Source organism: Hemicordylus capensis, chromosome 2, assembly GCF_027244095.1.
Source record: "Hemicordylus capensis ecotype Gifberg chromosome 2, rHemCap1.1.pri, whole genome shotgun sequence".
Classification (NCBI taxonomy): Eukaryota; Metazoa; Chordata; class Lepidosauria; order Squamata; family Cordylidae; genus Hemicordylus; species Hemicordylus capensis.
Genome location: NC_069658.1, coordinates 324,056,002 through 324,074,921, shown reverse-complemented (window position 1 = coordinate 324,074,921; position 18,920 = coordinate 324,056,002). Strand labels below are relative to the sequence as shown.

The 18,920-nt window shown below is 43.3% G+C and overlaps 1 long non-coding RNA gene across 2 annotated transcripts in view; it reads right to left on the bottom strand.

Moving 5' to 3' along the window:
- Positions 1–18,920, bottom strand: part of LOC128345069 (uncharacterized) — a 209,746-nt gene that overhangs the window by 109,928 nt on the left and 80,898 nt on the right. The window contains exon 3 of one of the 2 annotated variants that reach the window (XR_008316250.1): positions 15,201–15,540. The exons of the other annotated variant lie outside the window; for it this stretch is intronic. This is a non-coding gene — a long non-coding RNA (uncharacterized LOC128345069). Of the gene's footprint in view, positions 1–15,200; positions 15,541–18,920 lie in introns of those variants that run through there. 2 annotated transcript variants of the gene reach the window in all.

The window sequence follows — 18,920 nt, the reverse complement described above, 5'->3', positions numbered from 1 at the left end:
TTGAAAGCGATTGATGGACATGTGGGAAGATGGATTTACAACTATATTTCAGCTTTCTTGCAGTCTTTGTGTCACTTGCAAACAGGTACGTTCTGTGTGGAATGCATATTGTTTGTTCTTCACCCACCTATGTTAGGAGTTGGACTAGCCCCTGCTTGTAACCCAGCTGTCAAAGAACCATTTAAACATCAAAGTGAAGGGAATGGAGTGTGTTCTAATAATATGAACCTTCCTTATTTATGAAAACTCTTAATTATTATGCATTTTAAAAGTCAGCATAGAAAGACCACCATAATTTGGCATATAAACGTTAATCTTACTCTACTTGAAGGTGCGGTCAGTGCTCTCTGTGGAGCAGTCAGTTCTGAAGAATAGAGGAGAGCCTTGCTGCCCTTCCTTAGAGAGGCCTAGTTTGGCTCTGAAACAGTGGGCCATTATATACTTTAAGACACCTAATCTCAACTTCCCCAAAGCCTGATTCAGACATTATGCTGTACAAGTGTATAGATGTCTGTACACTTGTATACATGTATGTGTGAATGACTGTGCTTGTGTTTTTTTAAAAAACGAACCTGGAAGCCCTTCAAATGCATGGTGCAGACAGAATGCATGGTGCAGATCTGTACTTCTGTACCTGTGTTCAGCATAGCATGTGAATGACTGTACCTGTGTACAGGTCTGTACCTGTGTATACTGTGCACTCGTATGAGTGACATGTGAATGGGCCTCAAATGGTGCCGTGTTCCAGAGTGCAATACTACTTGGATTCTGGCTTTCTGTGGAGAAGAGATCACTGGAAGTTTATGTTGTATTTATAATGATTGAGGGGTGTGTGTGTGTGTGTGTGAGAATTATACACACAAGATGAGCACTCTGGGGAGCGGATGAAGCTGAGTGGTAGGGCATATGCTTTGCATACAGGCCATGTAGACAATGATGAACTTGATGTACCAGGGGTCTGACTTGGTAGAAGGCAGCTTCGTATGTTCATATGAGTCTTTGGGGAAGAAACATAGCTCAGTGCAAGAGTATCTGCTTTACATGCAGAACGTTCCAGTTACAATCTCTCTGGTATGTCCAGGTAGGGCTGGGAAATAGCTGACTGATACCCTGGAGAGCTATTTCCAGGCCCTGTAGATGACAGGGAGTCGGGCTTGACCCTGAATAAGGCAGCTTTCTGGGTAAACTTAGATGAGGTTGAAATAGCAGAGGACTCATCCAAGTAAGCAACAGGTTACGTCAGGTCTCCAGCGAGCAAACCCTGCCCGCTAGGTGCTTCAACTCCCTGACCAACTTCTCCATTCCAGGCTCTTCAAAACTCTGTCTGTTTTTGTCTCACACCTAGCCTGAAATTCCTGTTTCTTCTTACTGACAAAGCACTTTGGCTAGGTGGGGAGGAAAATTGAGTCACCTTGCACTGGTACTGTAATCATAACCTAAAATTAACTACCTAACCATTTCTGCCTAAACACTCTATTTACTCCTAGCTATCTACTTGCATTGGTCTAGGAAAGGAGATAGGAGTTATTGATGTTGTATGTTATTTTTCCTTGGGGGGGGGAGGGTCAAATGTAATGTTCTGTGATGCAGAATATTACATTTTACCTGATTCCCCACCACAAAAGAAAGAAAGATCAAGCAACATCAATAATCTGTGCAGCCCTGTCAGTGTATTGGATTTATGGTCCTCTTGCCGGGATGTTTAGATATTTCCCACTTGAAGTATCAGTGCTGTTTTTTCCTCCCATTTACTGTCCTGCTGAGCCCTCACAGTTCAGCTCCATTCCCTGCCTAGACTCTGAACATTCTCTTTGTGCTTTTCTTCAGCCTTCCGTTGTCCATAGCTTGCCCCTCATGCAAATGAGACAGTCTGTGATGTTATCTTCATTTTATCCTCTCCTGCTAATCAGCCTCCTTCAAAATGTCAGTTTTATTGAGGCAAGCGAATGAATGTACTGTAATCTTGAAGACTTGGTGAGAATAAGCATACAGCCTACTATACCTGCTTTGCTTATGGGGACAGCGGAATGTCAGAACAGGAGACCCTTTAATGTCATTCTTTTCAGCCCAGTCTAACACTACCCTATTCTACTGTATTGGCCGTAAATAAAGTATCTATCTATCTATCTATCTATCTATCTATCTATCTATCTATCCTATTCTACCCAACCCTGGCTCACATTCAAATCAAATCTATTACTACGGTCCATGACCAAGAAAACAAGGAATAAAAACAATACATTACAGTAAAAATATACAACAACAAAAGAATAAATTAGATAAAAGTGAATTACAAGGATGGCAAGGTCATACACAGCTATCTCGTCTCATTTTACACGCCGCAGCACAAAATCTTGCAATTCTCTCTCTAACCTCCACATGGTGATCCATTAAAAAATAAGAGACATAATAATCATCAGAATAACCTGGTTTCTCTTTTAAAAGAGGTTATATCCATATAGGGCGAATAGACCTATAAAGGGCACAGTGTAAAAGGATGTGCGCTACCGACTCAACAACTCCAGTGCCACAAGGGCATAACCGATTCCTTAAGGGAATTCCCTTAAACCTTCCTTCTAACACAGCAGAAGGTAATGCATTAAAGCGTGCCTGTGAGAAAGCTCTTCTATGACTTAAAGTGGTCAGGTGTATCAAGTATCCTGCTGGCTAGGGATAGTTAGAAAAACTGCCTAAGGTGTTCTTTGCAGTAATCAAACTTAGTTCTCTTTGTTTCTCCATATCTAGCACACTTTGCTTAACTATCCTTTTAGCAGCATCAAGTGTTAAAAATGACAGATATTGCCATGAGAACCCACACTTACCAAAGATGACCTGTGAGTTCTTTCCCCAGGATGACTGGAATTCATCTTCCAACACTAATGGCACAAGGCACAAGGGCTGAGCATGGAGTGTAAGCCAAAAATTAATCAGATATAACCACACCTGGACTTCAACTCTAATCGCTCCAGATTCAAGGCATAAGGCAGCATTGGAAACACATTTAGGAAGATGAAAAATATCTGGTTCACATTGACTCTGGCCATGAATACAGAATGCCACTTTATCCTGAACTAGACCATTTGTCCATCTAGTTCAGTACTGTCTACACTGACTGGCAGCAGCTCTCCAAGGTTTCGGACAGGGGTCTTTCCCAGACCTACCTGGAAATGCCAGGGGTTGAAACTGAGATCTTCTGCACGCAAAACCAATGCTACAGACCCTTCCAAAAGACCCTGGCAAAGATCACTACTATTGTATCCCTTTTCCCGCTTTGTCCTGTTCTGCTTGCCATTCCCCCCCCCATTTTTGAGGGGTGATGGTTTTTTTTTTTTTAATGTTTGTACATGTTCATTCCATCTGACACAAAATCTGTGTGTCTAAGATTTTGATGGTTGCTGCAGTTCAGATTAGATTAGCCTGAATATCCCTTACCCTGTTCATAGGCTGTGATCCTGGTTGGTTGGACACAATGTGACTTATTTTTGTGTGAGAGAGGGTTTTTTTGTTTTTGTTTTGTTACATCCTGCATCTGCAGTTAATGGACAACTACAACTGATTTTATGCTAATCATGTTGAAATGGTCCTTTTGTGTTGACTATCTGGGACTATAACTCAACAAAATATCCCACAATTATCTTAAGCACACTGAGAAAATTTTGGAGTTGAGAGGACGATTTCTGATACCATTACTTGAAAAAGAAGGGAGAACTTCTTCATGCCTAACATCAGTAGTTTAGGAATAGGAACTGGTTACAAGGAGAAAGTCTTCTGCCCTGTTGCAGTTTCTAAGGGAGGCACTTGGTCTTGTGGACCGAGAAGGAGATCTCTAATTCGTGCCATGAGATAATCATGTGGTACTCTTACCTCAATTCCCCATCTATGAAATGAGAAAAGTAATGACCTTCATTATGAACACAATAAAGATTGTAAATGAACAATTATAAATTGCAGGAAAAACAGGGGAGCTTTTATTCAACCAATCAATCTTTATCATGGTCATAGACCAGCATAAAGTATAAGGGTGATTACATGTTAAAAGTGAGCATAGATAAGTGATTACATATAAAATGGTACATATTAATACTAAAAGGACGAAAAATAGTAGATGATACACCAAAAGCATGAGGGCCTAAAAGCCTGAGAAATAGTAAAAGTCATAAAAATGCATGAAAGGCATAAAAAGGGGGGAGGGCATAAAAATGGATGTAATAAAGTTAAAAGACATGAGAAGACAGAAATATATAAAAGCCTGAGTAATAAAACTGGAAAACAGCCAGAGTAAAGGTTACAAGGAACAATAAAAAGGGAGGAGCGAGAGCAATTGCAGGGCCTGCCAAGAGTCAGCGAGAGTCAGACAAAGCATGATAGGACTCACTGTCTGTCATCCGTCACCAAATGCTGATCGCAGCCACACAGTACCTGGCGACGCTATATGTGATGGCAGGCTTAGAGTCAGAGAGTAGCAAGGAGCTGTAGAATTGGCTCAGACGACCTGGATACTTTCTTAGCAATGGAAGGATGAGGGAGGCGCAAATGTCTCTATAGAACAAGCAGTAGAGGAGAACATGCTCAGTAGTTTTGATCTGCCCTAGGTCACAGGGGCATAGACGCTCTGCAAATGGGGTCCTTCTATAACGGCCTTCTAGCATTGCTGAAGGGAGGCCATGACAGTGAGCCAAAGTGAATGCCCTTCTGTGCTTTGAAACCTCCAGTTGGGTGAGGTATGCTGCTGGAGAAGCAGAATATCTAAGCCCGGCACTGATATGAAATTTTGGGACCCTGCTGAGATCAGTTTGGCACTCAGTGTCTATAATGTGCTGCTTGATAGTTGCTTTTGCTTGATCATAGCCCATGCTGAGCAAGGTCAAGGGGGAAAGGCCCAGAGTAGCTATTTTTGTCTCAGTTGTCTGAATCCAGCTAGATTGGTAATCATCGTGTAGGGTTAGCAGGGGGCAAGACCAATTGGGCAAAAGGTTCACTGAGCCAGTAGCAGAGAATGGCCACCTACACCCTAGCCTCCAGCTTGTTCAGGCTGTCTCCAGGCGCCGAGTGGCATTGGAGGGCTTTTATTCAGGTCTCGAAATTGTCCTGACTACAAAGAATCTGCTGCAGTATTAACACTCATCATGTCACTCTACATTGGCAAAAGGTAACTCATGTAGTGGGATTGGTAATTCTTTGTAATTGTAGTAATTCTACTACAAATTGTCTAGGATGCTTGCAAAAGCTAAAACTTTCCTGGGTGCCTCATGTATCTTAATCAGGTGAATTTCCTTTCATGGAATGGGGTGGTGGTGGTAGTAGTAGTATTTAGAATTGTGTGTGTGTTCGCACACACGCGCATGCGCACACGCACACAAACGCGCATACACACAGAGCTTTTCCACAAAGAAAGTTTTAAAAGCCATTTACATAGTACAAGGAATGAGAAGATGGTTCCCTGTCTGTAAAGGGTTGCTATGGTCAGGGATGTCGTTCGTTTTCTTGGTTAGGTAATTTTAACCAGGCACCAGCATCCAATTTTCAAAACAAAGCTTTATTTCATTTGTTAGCAAACAGCTTTTGGGTGCGGCCAGCTCCCCCTTCTGGCAATTCATCGTCTTATATACTGAGCTATCAACACAGTCCACACCTGCGCCACTGCATATAAGCCAAAGCGTTACTTTTAACTCCAAAGGTTCCAATTCGCTTCTAAGCGTTGTATTTTTCCATTTACACTCTAAAGATATCTGGTTTCTCCCCCCACCCCTACCCCCGGAGACATTCCTTTTGCCATCTTCAAGGCGAGGGGGAAGAGAATCTGCCAAGCACCGCAGGAGAAGCTGATATGGCCTCTGCAATCCAACTGTGCCTTTGGGCTGTTTGAGAGCTTTTTGTAAATAATATTCCAACAGGGTTCACAATCTTTTCTTCACAGAAAGAAATACAAGGGGGAGACGAGCAACAACCACTAGGACAGACACTATAATGTCCTGAATATAAGGACTTTAAAAGGTACTTCTTTGCCCAGTTAGCAGGAGCGAGGATGTCCTCTAAGAAACTGGTGCTTATTAAGCTCAAAGTCTATTGCACTCTAGGAGCTCTTTTCTTTAGTGTTGTTTCAGCTACATCAAGTGCCCTTAATGTTACCTTGCAGCTGGCCCTTAGTACTTCAACACAGTGAGCGTCAACCTTGCCACCATGTGTTTTGCAGTGTTGTATCTGTCACACTCTGACTGCAGTTCAAACTTAGCACAGCTGAAGAGACATCCAGTGGGAAATAACAGGGTGGCCAATGGGTGAGTAACAAATATGTAAGCAGTTTATTTACATATTTCAGGTGGGAGTCATTTTTCTTAGCAGCAGAAAATAAGAACTGCTGATGTTGTTTCTTTTGCTAATCCATCTTATTTATTTTTTAATTTCTTTATGTAAGCTTTGGAAACTTTTGTTGAAAAGTAGTAGATAAATATTTGTAGTTGTTGTAGTTAGTCCTTTGCCATTGTCTATTTTAACAATTGCTTTGAGGCAGTTTCCTTCCGTCATGTGCTTTCCCACCACCCCTCTCTAGTGTACACCCTCTAGCATGCTCACAAGTCCTTGTGTTTCAAGTGGGGGTTGTACCCATAAAGGATCAAACAGGAGTATATAACAAAAGTGTTTTATTAGAGAAGTCAGCTGCAACATCCTAGTCCCTCCTGTTCCTACTCCATGCTGTAATAATAATCAATTCCTAATAGTTGTTCCCTCTCTCTGTATCTTCCCCTGTGTTGCTGTGTTATTGTTCCTGACTGCTGACCCACCTCTCCTACTTAGTTCCACATACATTGATACACCTTACTTCCTCAATTTTATTTCTGTACCTCCATTCTGTGAAAACTACAGTGTGACAAACCTTCCTCTTGACATGCTACACTTCAAATCTAGTTTTAATTATAAACCGCTGTCTTGCTGCTTCATTTCCTAATTGAGGGAGCACAGCAGGCAGTCTTGGGACTGGATTTCTCTTAACTCCTTATTGCCCCAGGGTCGGCTGTCCAATTAAAGTGCATCTCCTGACTTGCCCAGAGACTGAAATAATAGGATGATCATACTGCCTGTTCGTTAACATCCTGTCCTCATTTCAGAATTCTCCCCCTCCTTTTTTTAAATCCTGTGTTACAATTGACCTTTGATTTGAGATATGTCTACAAAAAATTGCTAGCTACATGGAGGTTTGGTAGGTAGCCAATTTAGGATATGCTGGATAGTGTTGCCCATGTCCTATGTGTTGATTAGTATGTCCTCTTTAACAGGAAAATCTTCATTAATATATCTGAGAAGAAACGTCATCTGCAAACTCTGCATGGATTTGTTTGTTTTTTTATAGCCTTTGGAGAACATAATTCTGATGGCTTATGGAGAAACTCCTGTTTGGTTATATGGAGAAACTCCTGTTTGGTTATATTTTGAGATGCCAGAGATCTAGAAATTAAAATCTGGATCTGACATTGCCATGAGCATAGAATCGGGCAAATGAGTCACCTTCTAGGAAAGAGCAGTTGCTTCAAGAGTTGTATCTGAACTATTGTACCAATCAAAACACACTTTCTCCCAGAGAAGTGCTTACTAAGTGTTGATCTTCAGAAACATCTATGTTTCTTATGATCACCACTGGAGGAGGAGGAATTAATTTTCTATGGAGCAAAGAAGTATTTATTTTCTGTGTGCCAATAGTTAATATTCATTCATGCATTCATTCATTCATTCATATTATATATCACCCTTCCAAAAATGGCTCATTAAAATCAATTAACAGTTAAAAACAAAAATGATAAAACAACATAAAACCAATTAACAATTTAAAACATTTAAAACAGTTAAAAATGCTGGAGGACTAGGCCAATAATGAATTCAAATTACAGATTTCTGCCTGGAGTGCATTCCACAGCCCAGGAGTAGCTACAGAGAAGGCCCGCCTCTGAGTCGCCACCAGAGGTGCTGGTGGTAACTGAAGACGGACCTTCTCAGACGACCTTAACGTGCAGTGGGGATCATGCAGAAGAAGGCACGCTCTAAGATAACTCGGACCTAAGCCCTTCAATCTGGCTGCCACATTTTGAGCTAATGGACATTTCCGAACTACGTACAAAGGCAGCCCCACGTAGAGCGCATTGCAATAGTCAAGCCTGGAGGTTACCAGCTGATGCACCACTGTTTTGAGGTCATCCTCTTCAAGGAATGGAAGCAGCTGTTAGATCAGCCGAAGCTGATTGAAAGCACTCATGGCCTTGACCTCCACCTGAGATACCAGGGTGGGTCCAAATGTGCATCTGCACCTTCCGGGGTGGTGTAACCCTATCCAGTACAGAAAGATCTAACTCATCTCTAAAATTCTGAGCCCTTACAATGAATATCTTGCTTGGATTCAGCTTCAATTTGTTATCCCTCATCCAGCCCATTACTGCCTGTTGGCAAGCTTTTAGAGAATGAGTGCCATTTTCATGGAGGTGAAAATAAGTAGATTTGGGTGTCATCAGCATACTGATAACACCCTGCACCAAATCTCCTGATGACCTCACCCCGCGGTTTCATGTATATATTAAAAAGCATTGGTGAGAATGAGGGAGTCCATATAACAGCTCCTGTTTTGAAGAGCAGCTGTCACTAAGCTCCACCATCTGGAATCTACCCAAGAGATAGGAGTGGAACCACTTAAAGCAGTGCCCCCTATCTCAAACTCCCTCAGCCGATTCAGAAGGATAACATGGATGATGGTATTGAATGCCATTGAGAGATCCAAAAGAACTAACAGAGTCACACTCCCTCCATTGATTCCCCAGTAAATGTCATACATCAGGCTGACCATCAACTCCATAGCCAGATCTAAAGCCAATTTGAAATGGGTCTAGATAATCAGTTTCCTCCAAAACCACCCGGAACTGGTCGGCCACCACCCTCTCAATCACTTTGCCCAACCAAGGGAGATTGGCTTATAATTATCCATGACCAAGCGGTTGAGGAAAGGCTCCTTAAGAAGCAGTTGAACCATTGCCTCCTTCAAACATGGAGGCACCCTACCCTCCCTCAGCTATGCATTTATTATATTAACTAGGCCACCTCCAAAAATCTCCCTTCTAGATAGAAGCAGCCAAGTTGGACAAGGATCCAGAAACAAGTGGTAGACCGCCCTGCCCCAAGCAGCATGTCCACATCCTCAGGAGTCACAGATTGAAACTGATCCAATCTAATACTGCAAGAGGGATTGCTGGACACCTCCTGCATAGCCCTTGCAGAAATAGTGGAGTCCAAGTCAGCCCGAATACAGGAGATTTTGTCCACAAAGAACCCATTAAAAGTGTCACAGCAGAATGTCTTTGGGAACTGATTTAAGGCAGAAGGAGCAGAAATTAAACTCCTCACAACCTGGGATAGCTCTGCTGAACTCAAACCTGCAGATGCCATGTGCAGACCAAAATCATCTTCTTCTTCTTCTTGTTGCATGCACTGCCGCCACATGAGCCTTCAAATGTTACTCTGTGGTGTACTCTATGCTGCGTCCTGGCAGATTTGAGCCAAGTTCGCCTCCACATGTGTCCCAGGCGCCTATCCAACTGTTTCAGCCCCCACAATTCCTCAGTATACCAAGGGGCTGTTTTTGAAGCAGATTGGAAGGGAGCAATCATGTCTACTGCTTAGGAGCAATCATGTCTACTGCCCTGGTGAGTTCCCTATTCTAGGTTCCCACCAGGGCATCGGCAGAATCACCGGCTGCACCAACATCAAAATCCTCCAAAGCTTTTTGGAATACTACTGGATCCAGCAGCCTTTTTGGATGGACCATCCTAGTTGGTCCACTACCCCTGCAGGGGTGGATTGTGGCTGTGAAACCAACCTTAACCGGGTAGTGGTCTGTCCATGACAATGGGGAAACCCACCCACGGAACACCCTCCCAGTCTGAACAAAAGACCAAATCGAGTGTGTGACCAGCAACATGAGTTGGCTCAGAAAACAATTGGGATAGGCCCATAGTTGTCATGCTATGAACTCCTGAGTGGCACCAGACAAGCCAGCCCTAAAGTGGATATGGAAATTCCCCAGCATCAAAAGTCTGTGATACTCCAACAACTCCACAACCAGCGAGCTGAGTTAGGGAATCAGTTGGGCAGTGGAGTGGATGGTACACCAACAGAATCCCCAATCTATCCCTAGCTCCCAGCCTCAGAAATACATACTCAATATAAGTCAACCGTCTCACAGGGGCCCTGGTAAGGGAGATGGTATTCTTATGGACCACAGCCACTCCACACACACCCCCGCCCACTTCCCCTGGCCTGCTCCACCACAGAGTAACCTGGAGGGAGAAGCTGAGCCCACACTGGACCACTTGCCTCCCGCAACTAGGTCTCAGTTATACATGGCAGGTCAGCGCCCTCATCCATGATCAAATCATGGACAATTTCAGTTTTATTCTGAACTGATGTGGCCATTTTCAGTTGACCACACACTGGAAGCACCAGCTTCAAAAACATTCTCCACTGGCTGGTCCCAAAATTTGTAAGTGACACTAAGCCCTAGTCACCAAGGCTCTCTGACAAAGAGGCCCAAAATAAATGCATCCTTTTGAAAAAGAGAAACTTGTTTTCGATGGGGAGAGGAGCAGAATCCCCCCCCTGCCCTTTTAAGAGTTCTGTCTTTGTGTAACCTGAAATTCTGTGTGTATACTTTCAGCAACTGAAAGCATCCAAGATGCCCATTAGAGTTATCTTTTAATAGCAAGTCATAGGTAACCATTTGAGTAATCATTCTGTTAATAAAAATAATAAATGTATTTTATTTTCTGTATTTCACCAAACAAACAAAAAGGATGCAGTTGAAATTCTGTCCCAACAACAATGAAGCAAACTTCACTATGTTAAGGCAGTTAGACCTCACTTGAGGTGGGGGGGAGGGCATCCATATTTGGGGTTAAAAGATAACCAGATAAACAGGTCTGCAGTTAATTGACAGGGGGATGCCATTATGGTCTACTCTAGTGGCTAAAGGGTTAGGGTTTGACCAGGGAGAACTGGATTCAAATAATGGCTCAGCTACCAGGCAGCCTTGGGCCAGTCACCATCTCTAAACCTAACCTCAGAAGTGCGGGGTGTGTGTGTGTGCACAAACCACAGTTTGAGCACCGTTTGGGAGCGGGGACCTGGAGCTTTAAGAAAGAGAGCAGGTCTCTGCCATGCGGCTTCCTGGAGGGGCGGCATGCATCCCAAGTACCCCAGTGTGGCACCCGCATGTGCTGGCACCACATGGGGGTACTTGGGATGTGTGCTGCCCCAGCAGGAAGATAAAGACCTGCTCTCCTCTTTCTTCAAGCTCCCAGTCGCCACTCCCAAATGGTGCTCAGAGTTTGAACTGCAGATCGTGCACACCCCTACTCAGTAGTGTTGAAGATTTATTGATTTATAAGGAATTAAACAAGAGGCTTAACTTTAGTTGCACAAACATCTTCATTATTTATTATTTTTTAAAACTAGCTAACAAGGTAACAGTCACTTCTGCAAGAGGAGGAGAGCAAAACCAACTGAACTGATAAAACAACCAATCAGCAGAACTGAAGACAGACTCCACCTCAAAGACACAACATAGACACACACACACACACACACACAGAGGTAAGGATGCTTTGGACAAGATGAGAGACAATATTTATTTATTTATTTATTTATTCATTCATTCATTCAGTTTATATACCACCCTTCCAAAATGGCTCAGGGCGGTTTACAACAGGATAAGAACAATTAAAACCAGTTAACAATTAAAATCAAAACTATAAAAACAGAATATAACCACTTAAACATTCAAAAAGCTAAAAACCCTGGAAAACCAAGGCAACCATTTAAAACAATTTAAAACAGTTAACAGTAGTTTAAAAACCCTGGATGGCCAGGCCAAACAGATAGGTTGTAAGGGCTCTCCTGAAAGACAGTAGTGAACTCAAATTATGGATTTCTGCCAGGAGTAAATTCCATAGCCCAGGAGCAGCTACAGAGAAGTCCTGCCTCTGAGTCACCACCAGATGAACTGGTGGTAACTGGAGACAGACCTTCTCAGATGACCTTAACATGCACTGGGGATCATGTAGAAGATGGCGCTCTTTTAGGTAACCTGGACCTAAGCTGTTCAGGGCTTTAAAGGTAATAACCAGCACTTTGTATTTTGCCCGGAAACATATTGGCAGCCAGTGTAACTGTTTCAAAACAGTCATAATATGGTCTCTCCAGGTTGCCCCAGAGATCAGTCAAGAGATCAAGAGCCCTGAGGGACTCCATATAACAGTTCCTGTTCTGAAAAGCAACTTTCACCAAGCTCCACCATCTGGAATCTACCCAAGATATAGGAGTGGAACCATGGCAAAGCAGTGCCCCCTATCCCCAACTCCCCCTGGCGATCCAGAAGGATACCATGGCCGATGGTATCAAACGCCACCGAGAGATCCAGAAGAACCAGCAGAGTCACACTCCCTCTGTTGATGGGCCTCCCCAGCCTGCAGACAGGCCTCCTTGGCCCTGTAGACCAGCCTCCTCTGCGTGCATGTGCAGTAAGAGTTATGGACTGTCACATCCCGGGATGTCACTGGATGTGACACTCCATAACTCCTACTTCTCATGTGCGCAGACAGAGGCCAGTCTGCAGGCTGGGAAGGCCCCCCCACAGCCGCTGGGGTGTGAGTGGCAAGCAGCAGTGAAAGGGAAATAGCAGCAGGGACCAGGCAGCAGCAGGTTTATAAAAATAAATGGCGGGGTGTGGTGCCTCCGAAGCCTCAGGTCCAGGCGCCAAAAATATCTAGGTGAGCCTCTGGTTGTGAGAATAAAAAGGATGGAGAGCCATGTAGGCTGACCTAGGCTTATTGACAGAAGGGCAAATTTAAAAATGTGATTAATGAAGCCGAATAATTAATTGGGAAGCTATTTGCTGGACGGCCTAGGCCTGTTTTACAGTTTTAGAAGGACAACCTGCCTGTTTCTTGTGAAGACAAATGATTACAGGATTGTAAATCACTGTTGAATTCCATAGGAATTTTTAAGTTTTACTTGTCAAAAGTGACCAGAAGGAGTAGATTTACAGCAAATATCAGTTGATCAAGTCTGGGATAAGTGAGGGAGGCAGACAATATAAGCATCTGGATTTCAGTCTTTTGCCAATTCCCTGTGTCTTGTGTGTTAATCTGCTTTGACCGCCCACCTGGCCCAAGGATGCCATTAAACCAGCTTAAGCAGCTTGCTGGAGGTTTCCACTCAAAATGAGGAAATCCTGTCATGACACAGAGCTGCATGGGCAGGTGTCCCTTTGCATACCTAACACAAGGATTGTGCTCTTGTCCAAGAGGCAGGCCATCATGTTCAATTACTATCCCAGGTGCCTGGGAGCTTTAGGTACAGTTGTGAGCTGTTCTCAGAACCCTCCAAGGGGCAAGTGCTGCAACTAATTGATCCCAGGTGGGAAGAAAAATTAAATTATAGTGCAGCTACCTGTCCCTTTATCTCCCCAGGCCAGCAGCCAAGCCCAGCTGACGTCTGCTTCATATTTAGTTCTGTATTTGGAATTGTCAAGGGATTTTTCTTTCACTATGCTTTTACAGAATTTGTCCAAAGGCTAATAATCACAGGAGGCCCTAAAGTTGAAATAACTAGATCAACGGGAAACTCAGAACGCCTTTCTTGTAGCCCGGGTGATCGGGAGATTGGTTTCTGCTAAATTCCATGGAGTAAATCTTAATTAGAAATGTTTTTATTTCATTTGCAATAATTGCCACCCCAAACTGTTCATGTGGAAGTTGCCTCTTTATTTCTTAATAGGGTCATGGATGAGTCCCCAGTAGTTTTTCTGGCTCACCAGTTTTATTCAGGTCCATGCAATTAAATGGAATGAGTGTTCAGCTCACAACAGCTCTCCTGAAATCTCCTTCCCTTATGCCCCTGGGAGGCTTGGAAAACTGTTCTCAGAGGGGGGTGTTGCTTCTTATTGCTTAGCGACCAAAATGCCTGCTTTCTTAGAACCTGGAACATAATTTAAATGTGAAAAGGGGTGGGTAGACCTGGAAGAGAAGCTTCTTCAGAGGCTAAAATTAGACTAGAATGTGTTGGTGGAAAAATATCGCTGAAGAAAGCTGACTTTTCCCAGCTAAAATGTACTGTTAGAGTAATGACCCAGAGAACATTTGTGAAGGGAGACTCTTACTGCAAAACCCCATTATGCTTGCACCAAACAAATATACATTTGGAGAGATGCAACATGCTCATAGGCACACTTGCACAATTTTTTCTGGTTTCATCAAAATTCTTATTTTATTTTGCTGTAAATTCCTACAGATGTTTTGCCTGTGGAGTGCCGTCCAGATTCACCTTGAATGTTGCTTCAGGAAACTTTCATTTTAGCAAAACATTTTTTCCCCTTTGGCAACAAAGGGATTGCTTTTTGCAACAGTTTGTTTCCTTTCATAAGATTTTAGACTATGGCTCCGGTTCAGAACGCTTTCTAAACTGAATGATTAGTTTACTCTTCCTAAAGAAAGGTTTTATAACACACATACCATACAATTATAAAGACGTATCTTCTTTTGAATCAAGGGTTTAGCTATAATTGAGAGGATGGGTTCAAAGAACCCAGGCCCCCAAGCTGAAGCACCCCCAGCTCCATCCCTCTCTATTTTCTTAATTATTTCCCACCGGAGAGAGGGGCTGCTGGAGAGAGGAGTGAAAACGGGTCCCCTCTCCCACCCCGCTGTTTTTGAATACAGTTAGAGAACTAAAGACAGCTTTTGCTACTCATGCTATTTTTGTGGCTATTGTTGGGCAGAATGAAGCAGTCAGGAATACAAGCGCTGCTCATGTTTTGCTTCATTTTTTAAAATAATGTTTGTATCCCATCTTTCCTCCAAGAAGCCGAGGAGAACATATATAGCAATAGCAATAGCAATAGCACTTACATTTATATACCGCTCTATAGCCAGAGCTCTCTAAGCGGTTTACAGTGATTTTAGCATATTGCCCCCAACATTCTGGGTACTCATTTTACCGACCTCGGAAGGATGGAAGGCTGAGTCAACCTTGAGCCCCTGGTCAGGATTGAACTTGTAACCTTCTGGTTACAGGGCGGCAGTTCTACCACTGCGCCACCAGGGGCTCCTGGAGCCCCTGGTGGCGTTATACTTATATATGAAGTTATTCCATTTTTATACTTGTGCAAGGGTATACTCAGGCCTGGTTCACACAACTGTTTGACACTAATGTCAGTTACCGACATTAGTGTGATTGTGTGAACCTGTGCCAAGGTGGTTTGTGGTCCGAGATGAATCTGAGATTTGCGCATTGGTGTGGGTTCACACAATCACACTCATGTCGGTAACCCACATTAAAACTAGATTAGAATGATTATGTGAACTAGGCCTATGGAGTCACCTGAGCTACCCCAGCCCTGGAAGCAAGTCCCACTAGTTTCAACAGAACTTGCTTCCAGATTTGTTTGTTTAGGACTAGCGTGTAGATCCAGAAGCATCTGTATCAAATCAGCTGGTGACCACGGTTTTCCTGTGGAAGAAGGGAAGAGACAAGACACGTTGCAAATAGAGGAGTGAGGGTATATGGTGAATTTGTGTCTTAGTTCCATTACACAGTTGCAGATATTTTTGAAATAAGAGAAAGAAAAGGGCATTTATTTTTCTCTCTAGGAGTTTTCATTTTTCCTCCTCATTTCTAATCGTTCTCTTGGGCCTATTTCATCTAGCCCTCACATGCTTTTACCTAATTAGATTTTCACATTTGCTGCATTGCATCTGAGGAATAATCAGACATTAAGCTGCCTTCTCCCAACCAATTTCTAAACCAGGCAGTGAGCTTAAAAAAAAAAGTATCCCAGTTTCAATGAAGCCCTTAAGCATTACATTACTGAATGAAGATAAACAAATAATTCCACTTGTTTTCTCTTTCAGCGTTGATGCATTTCTTTTTAAAGCACTGGAAGAGTTTAAAAAAAAAAAAAAGACACCGGCTGACCTAAAATATTTATGTATATCAAAACAGGAGTCTGGGACTTTTGATCTATGGATTTAAATAGTCACAGCTGCACCTACATCCCTATTATGTAACAGATTGGCTCTAACCCAGATGCATCCTTAGCTGTCTCTGCATAGATCCTTCAAGTGTGTTCTTGATTAATTTGTCATTCTTCCTCACTCTCAGTTCCTAAGCCTTTTCTCAAGAGGACACAAACTAGCTAACAAAACTCAGATGCTGAAGGCAAATGCCTTCCTGTCATGAGGCATCTGGGGAACTCCTGCACTCGCATTATGAAACAAATATGTATTCCACTGACAGGAATTACAGGACAATAATAAGAAGCTGTTGCACTATAGGATTTGGGTGCATTTAATTTATTTCATTTCCCCCCATTGTCCCAGATCTAAAGAAAAACTTGCTTTATTGCTATAGGAATGCCAAGTTATCATTTACTATTATAAAGCACATTTTTATAACTACATGAGACACACACATACACCCTCCTTCCCTCTCCACCCCCATCCACAGCAATCTTGCTGAGAGGACTCTAACAGCAACTCCAGTCATATGTTAGAACGCTCTCTTCTTATGGTCACAAAGAAATCTGATTTGCACACAACACTTGATTAAACAGGTTGGGATAGACATGTTGCTGAATCTGGAATTTTGTCCAGGCAGCTGAATTACACAGATTTTGTTTGGCATGTTAAGCACCCTCTTGTACAAACATGTGCTGTTCAGTTCAAAAGCAGATTTTTCACTGTTGAACAAAATGTGGCACACAGTGGCTATGGAGAAATGGCACCATGACATCTTAATCTTGATTTTTCTACATTAAGGTTACAACTTTATTCACTTACTGCAATTATATACCACCTTTTTGGCTTGGCATTCAAAACAGTGTACAATTTAAAAGACTAAAACAGAACTAAAAGTTTACACAATAACATTGGTCTTGTCTCTCAGGCCAGTATTCAGCATAAAATGGTATAAGCTTCCCAGTCCTGGGTGGGCACCTCTTCTTCAGCCTTCCCCTCGGGGCACACTGATCTTTAAGCAACCCCTGGGGAAGTGGGGGAAGGGTTACCTTTGGAGGCCAGTACTGGTCTCCATAGGAGCTGATGGTATGAGCTCCTTGGCCTGGCCCAGCCCTGCTTCTTCTAGAAAGTCAGACTGCGCAAATGTTTACATGACAGTTTATAGCCAGTGTAAATTTGCACATTGCAACCAACACTTGTTCTGTTTTCAAGGTTTCCATGTTTCTGTCTGCAAATTTATCCTGCTTTCCATGGCCCTCCCCTCATTCCATATTATAGAAATAAATTCTGCTGAGTGAGGTAGGCCTTCAGTAGTTCTGTTCTTTGTGGGTGCCTGGCCTCCTTGTAGCTTAGATCAGCAACACCATACAAATGGCCAATGCATGTGCGCATGGCATGCACGCACGCATGCGCATGCATGTTGGTCATTTGTGTGGTGATGCTGATCCCGGCTGCAAGGAGGCATGCTACAGCCCTGCGTGCCCAATTTTTAGAAGAGCACTGGTAGTGGGGAAGGGCGGGGCAAGGGCTGGCAGGTAGGCAGTGCCTTCCCTGTGCCATTAAAGTGACCCCTTCCCCTCCAAACCAGTTTGAACGTCGGTTGATGGAACCGGTTCAGGGCTCCTAGAATGGAGCGCCAAATGATTCCATGCACATCCGTAACGTTTGTAGAGAAGAACCAGCAGCCATTTTAGAAGAAACAATACTGCAGAAGCAGCCTCCCACGAGAGGTCACCCTTACGTAAAAACAGCCCTGCTAAATCAGGCCACACAGTGGCCCCCAGATGCCTCTGGGGAGCCCACAGGCAAGAGGTGAGGACATGCTCTCTCTCCTGCTGTTACTCCCCTGCAACTGGTATTGAGAGGCATCATGCTTTTGATGCTGGAGGTGGCCCACACCCACCAGACTAGAAGCCATTGATAGATCTGTACTCCATTAATTTGTCTAAGCCCCTCTTAAAGCCACCCAAGCTAGTGGCCATCACCAAATCTCATTGCAAAGAATTCCATAGATTAATTACTGTATGTACTGTGTGAAAGAGTACTTCCTCTTGTTAGTCCTAAATTTCCTGACCTTCAGTTTCATGAGATGACACCTGGTTCTAGAACTGTGAGAGAGGGAGAAAAAATTATTTCTGTCCACTTCCCATCATTTTATACACCTTGATCATGTCTCCCCTTAGCTGCCTCTTTTCCAAAGTCAAGAGCCCCTGATGCTGTAGACTAGCCTCATAAGGAAGGTGTTCCAGACCCCTGATCATCTTGGTTGCCCTCTTTTGCACCTTTTCTAGTTCTACAATATCCTTCTTAGGATACGGTGACCAAAACCTTATGCAGTACTCCAGATGTGAGAGCACCATAGATTTGTATAAGGGCATTACAATATTCACATTTTTATTTCCAATCTCTTTCCTAATGATCCCTAGCATGGAATTAGCCTTTTTCACAGCTGCCACACACTGAATCAATACTTTCAATGAGCTGTACACCATGACCTGTCCTGGTCAGCCACTGACAGCTCAGATCCCATCAGCATATACATGGAGCTGGGTTTTTTGGTGCAGTGGGGAAGTTACTTGACTAGCAAGCCAGAGGTTGCTGGTTTGAATCCGTGCTGGTATGTTTCCCAGACTATGGGAACCGCCTATATTGGACAGCAGTGATATAGGAAGATGCTGAAAAGCATCAATCATCTCATACTGTGTGGGAGATGGCAATGGTAAACCCCTCCTGTATTCTACCAAAGACAACCACAGGGCTCTGTGGTCACCAGGAATCGACACTGACTCAACGGCACACTTTACTTTAAATAGTTTAATGTTGTCTGCAAACTTGGCCATTTCCCTGATTACCCCAACTTCTAGAACATTTGTG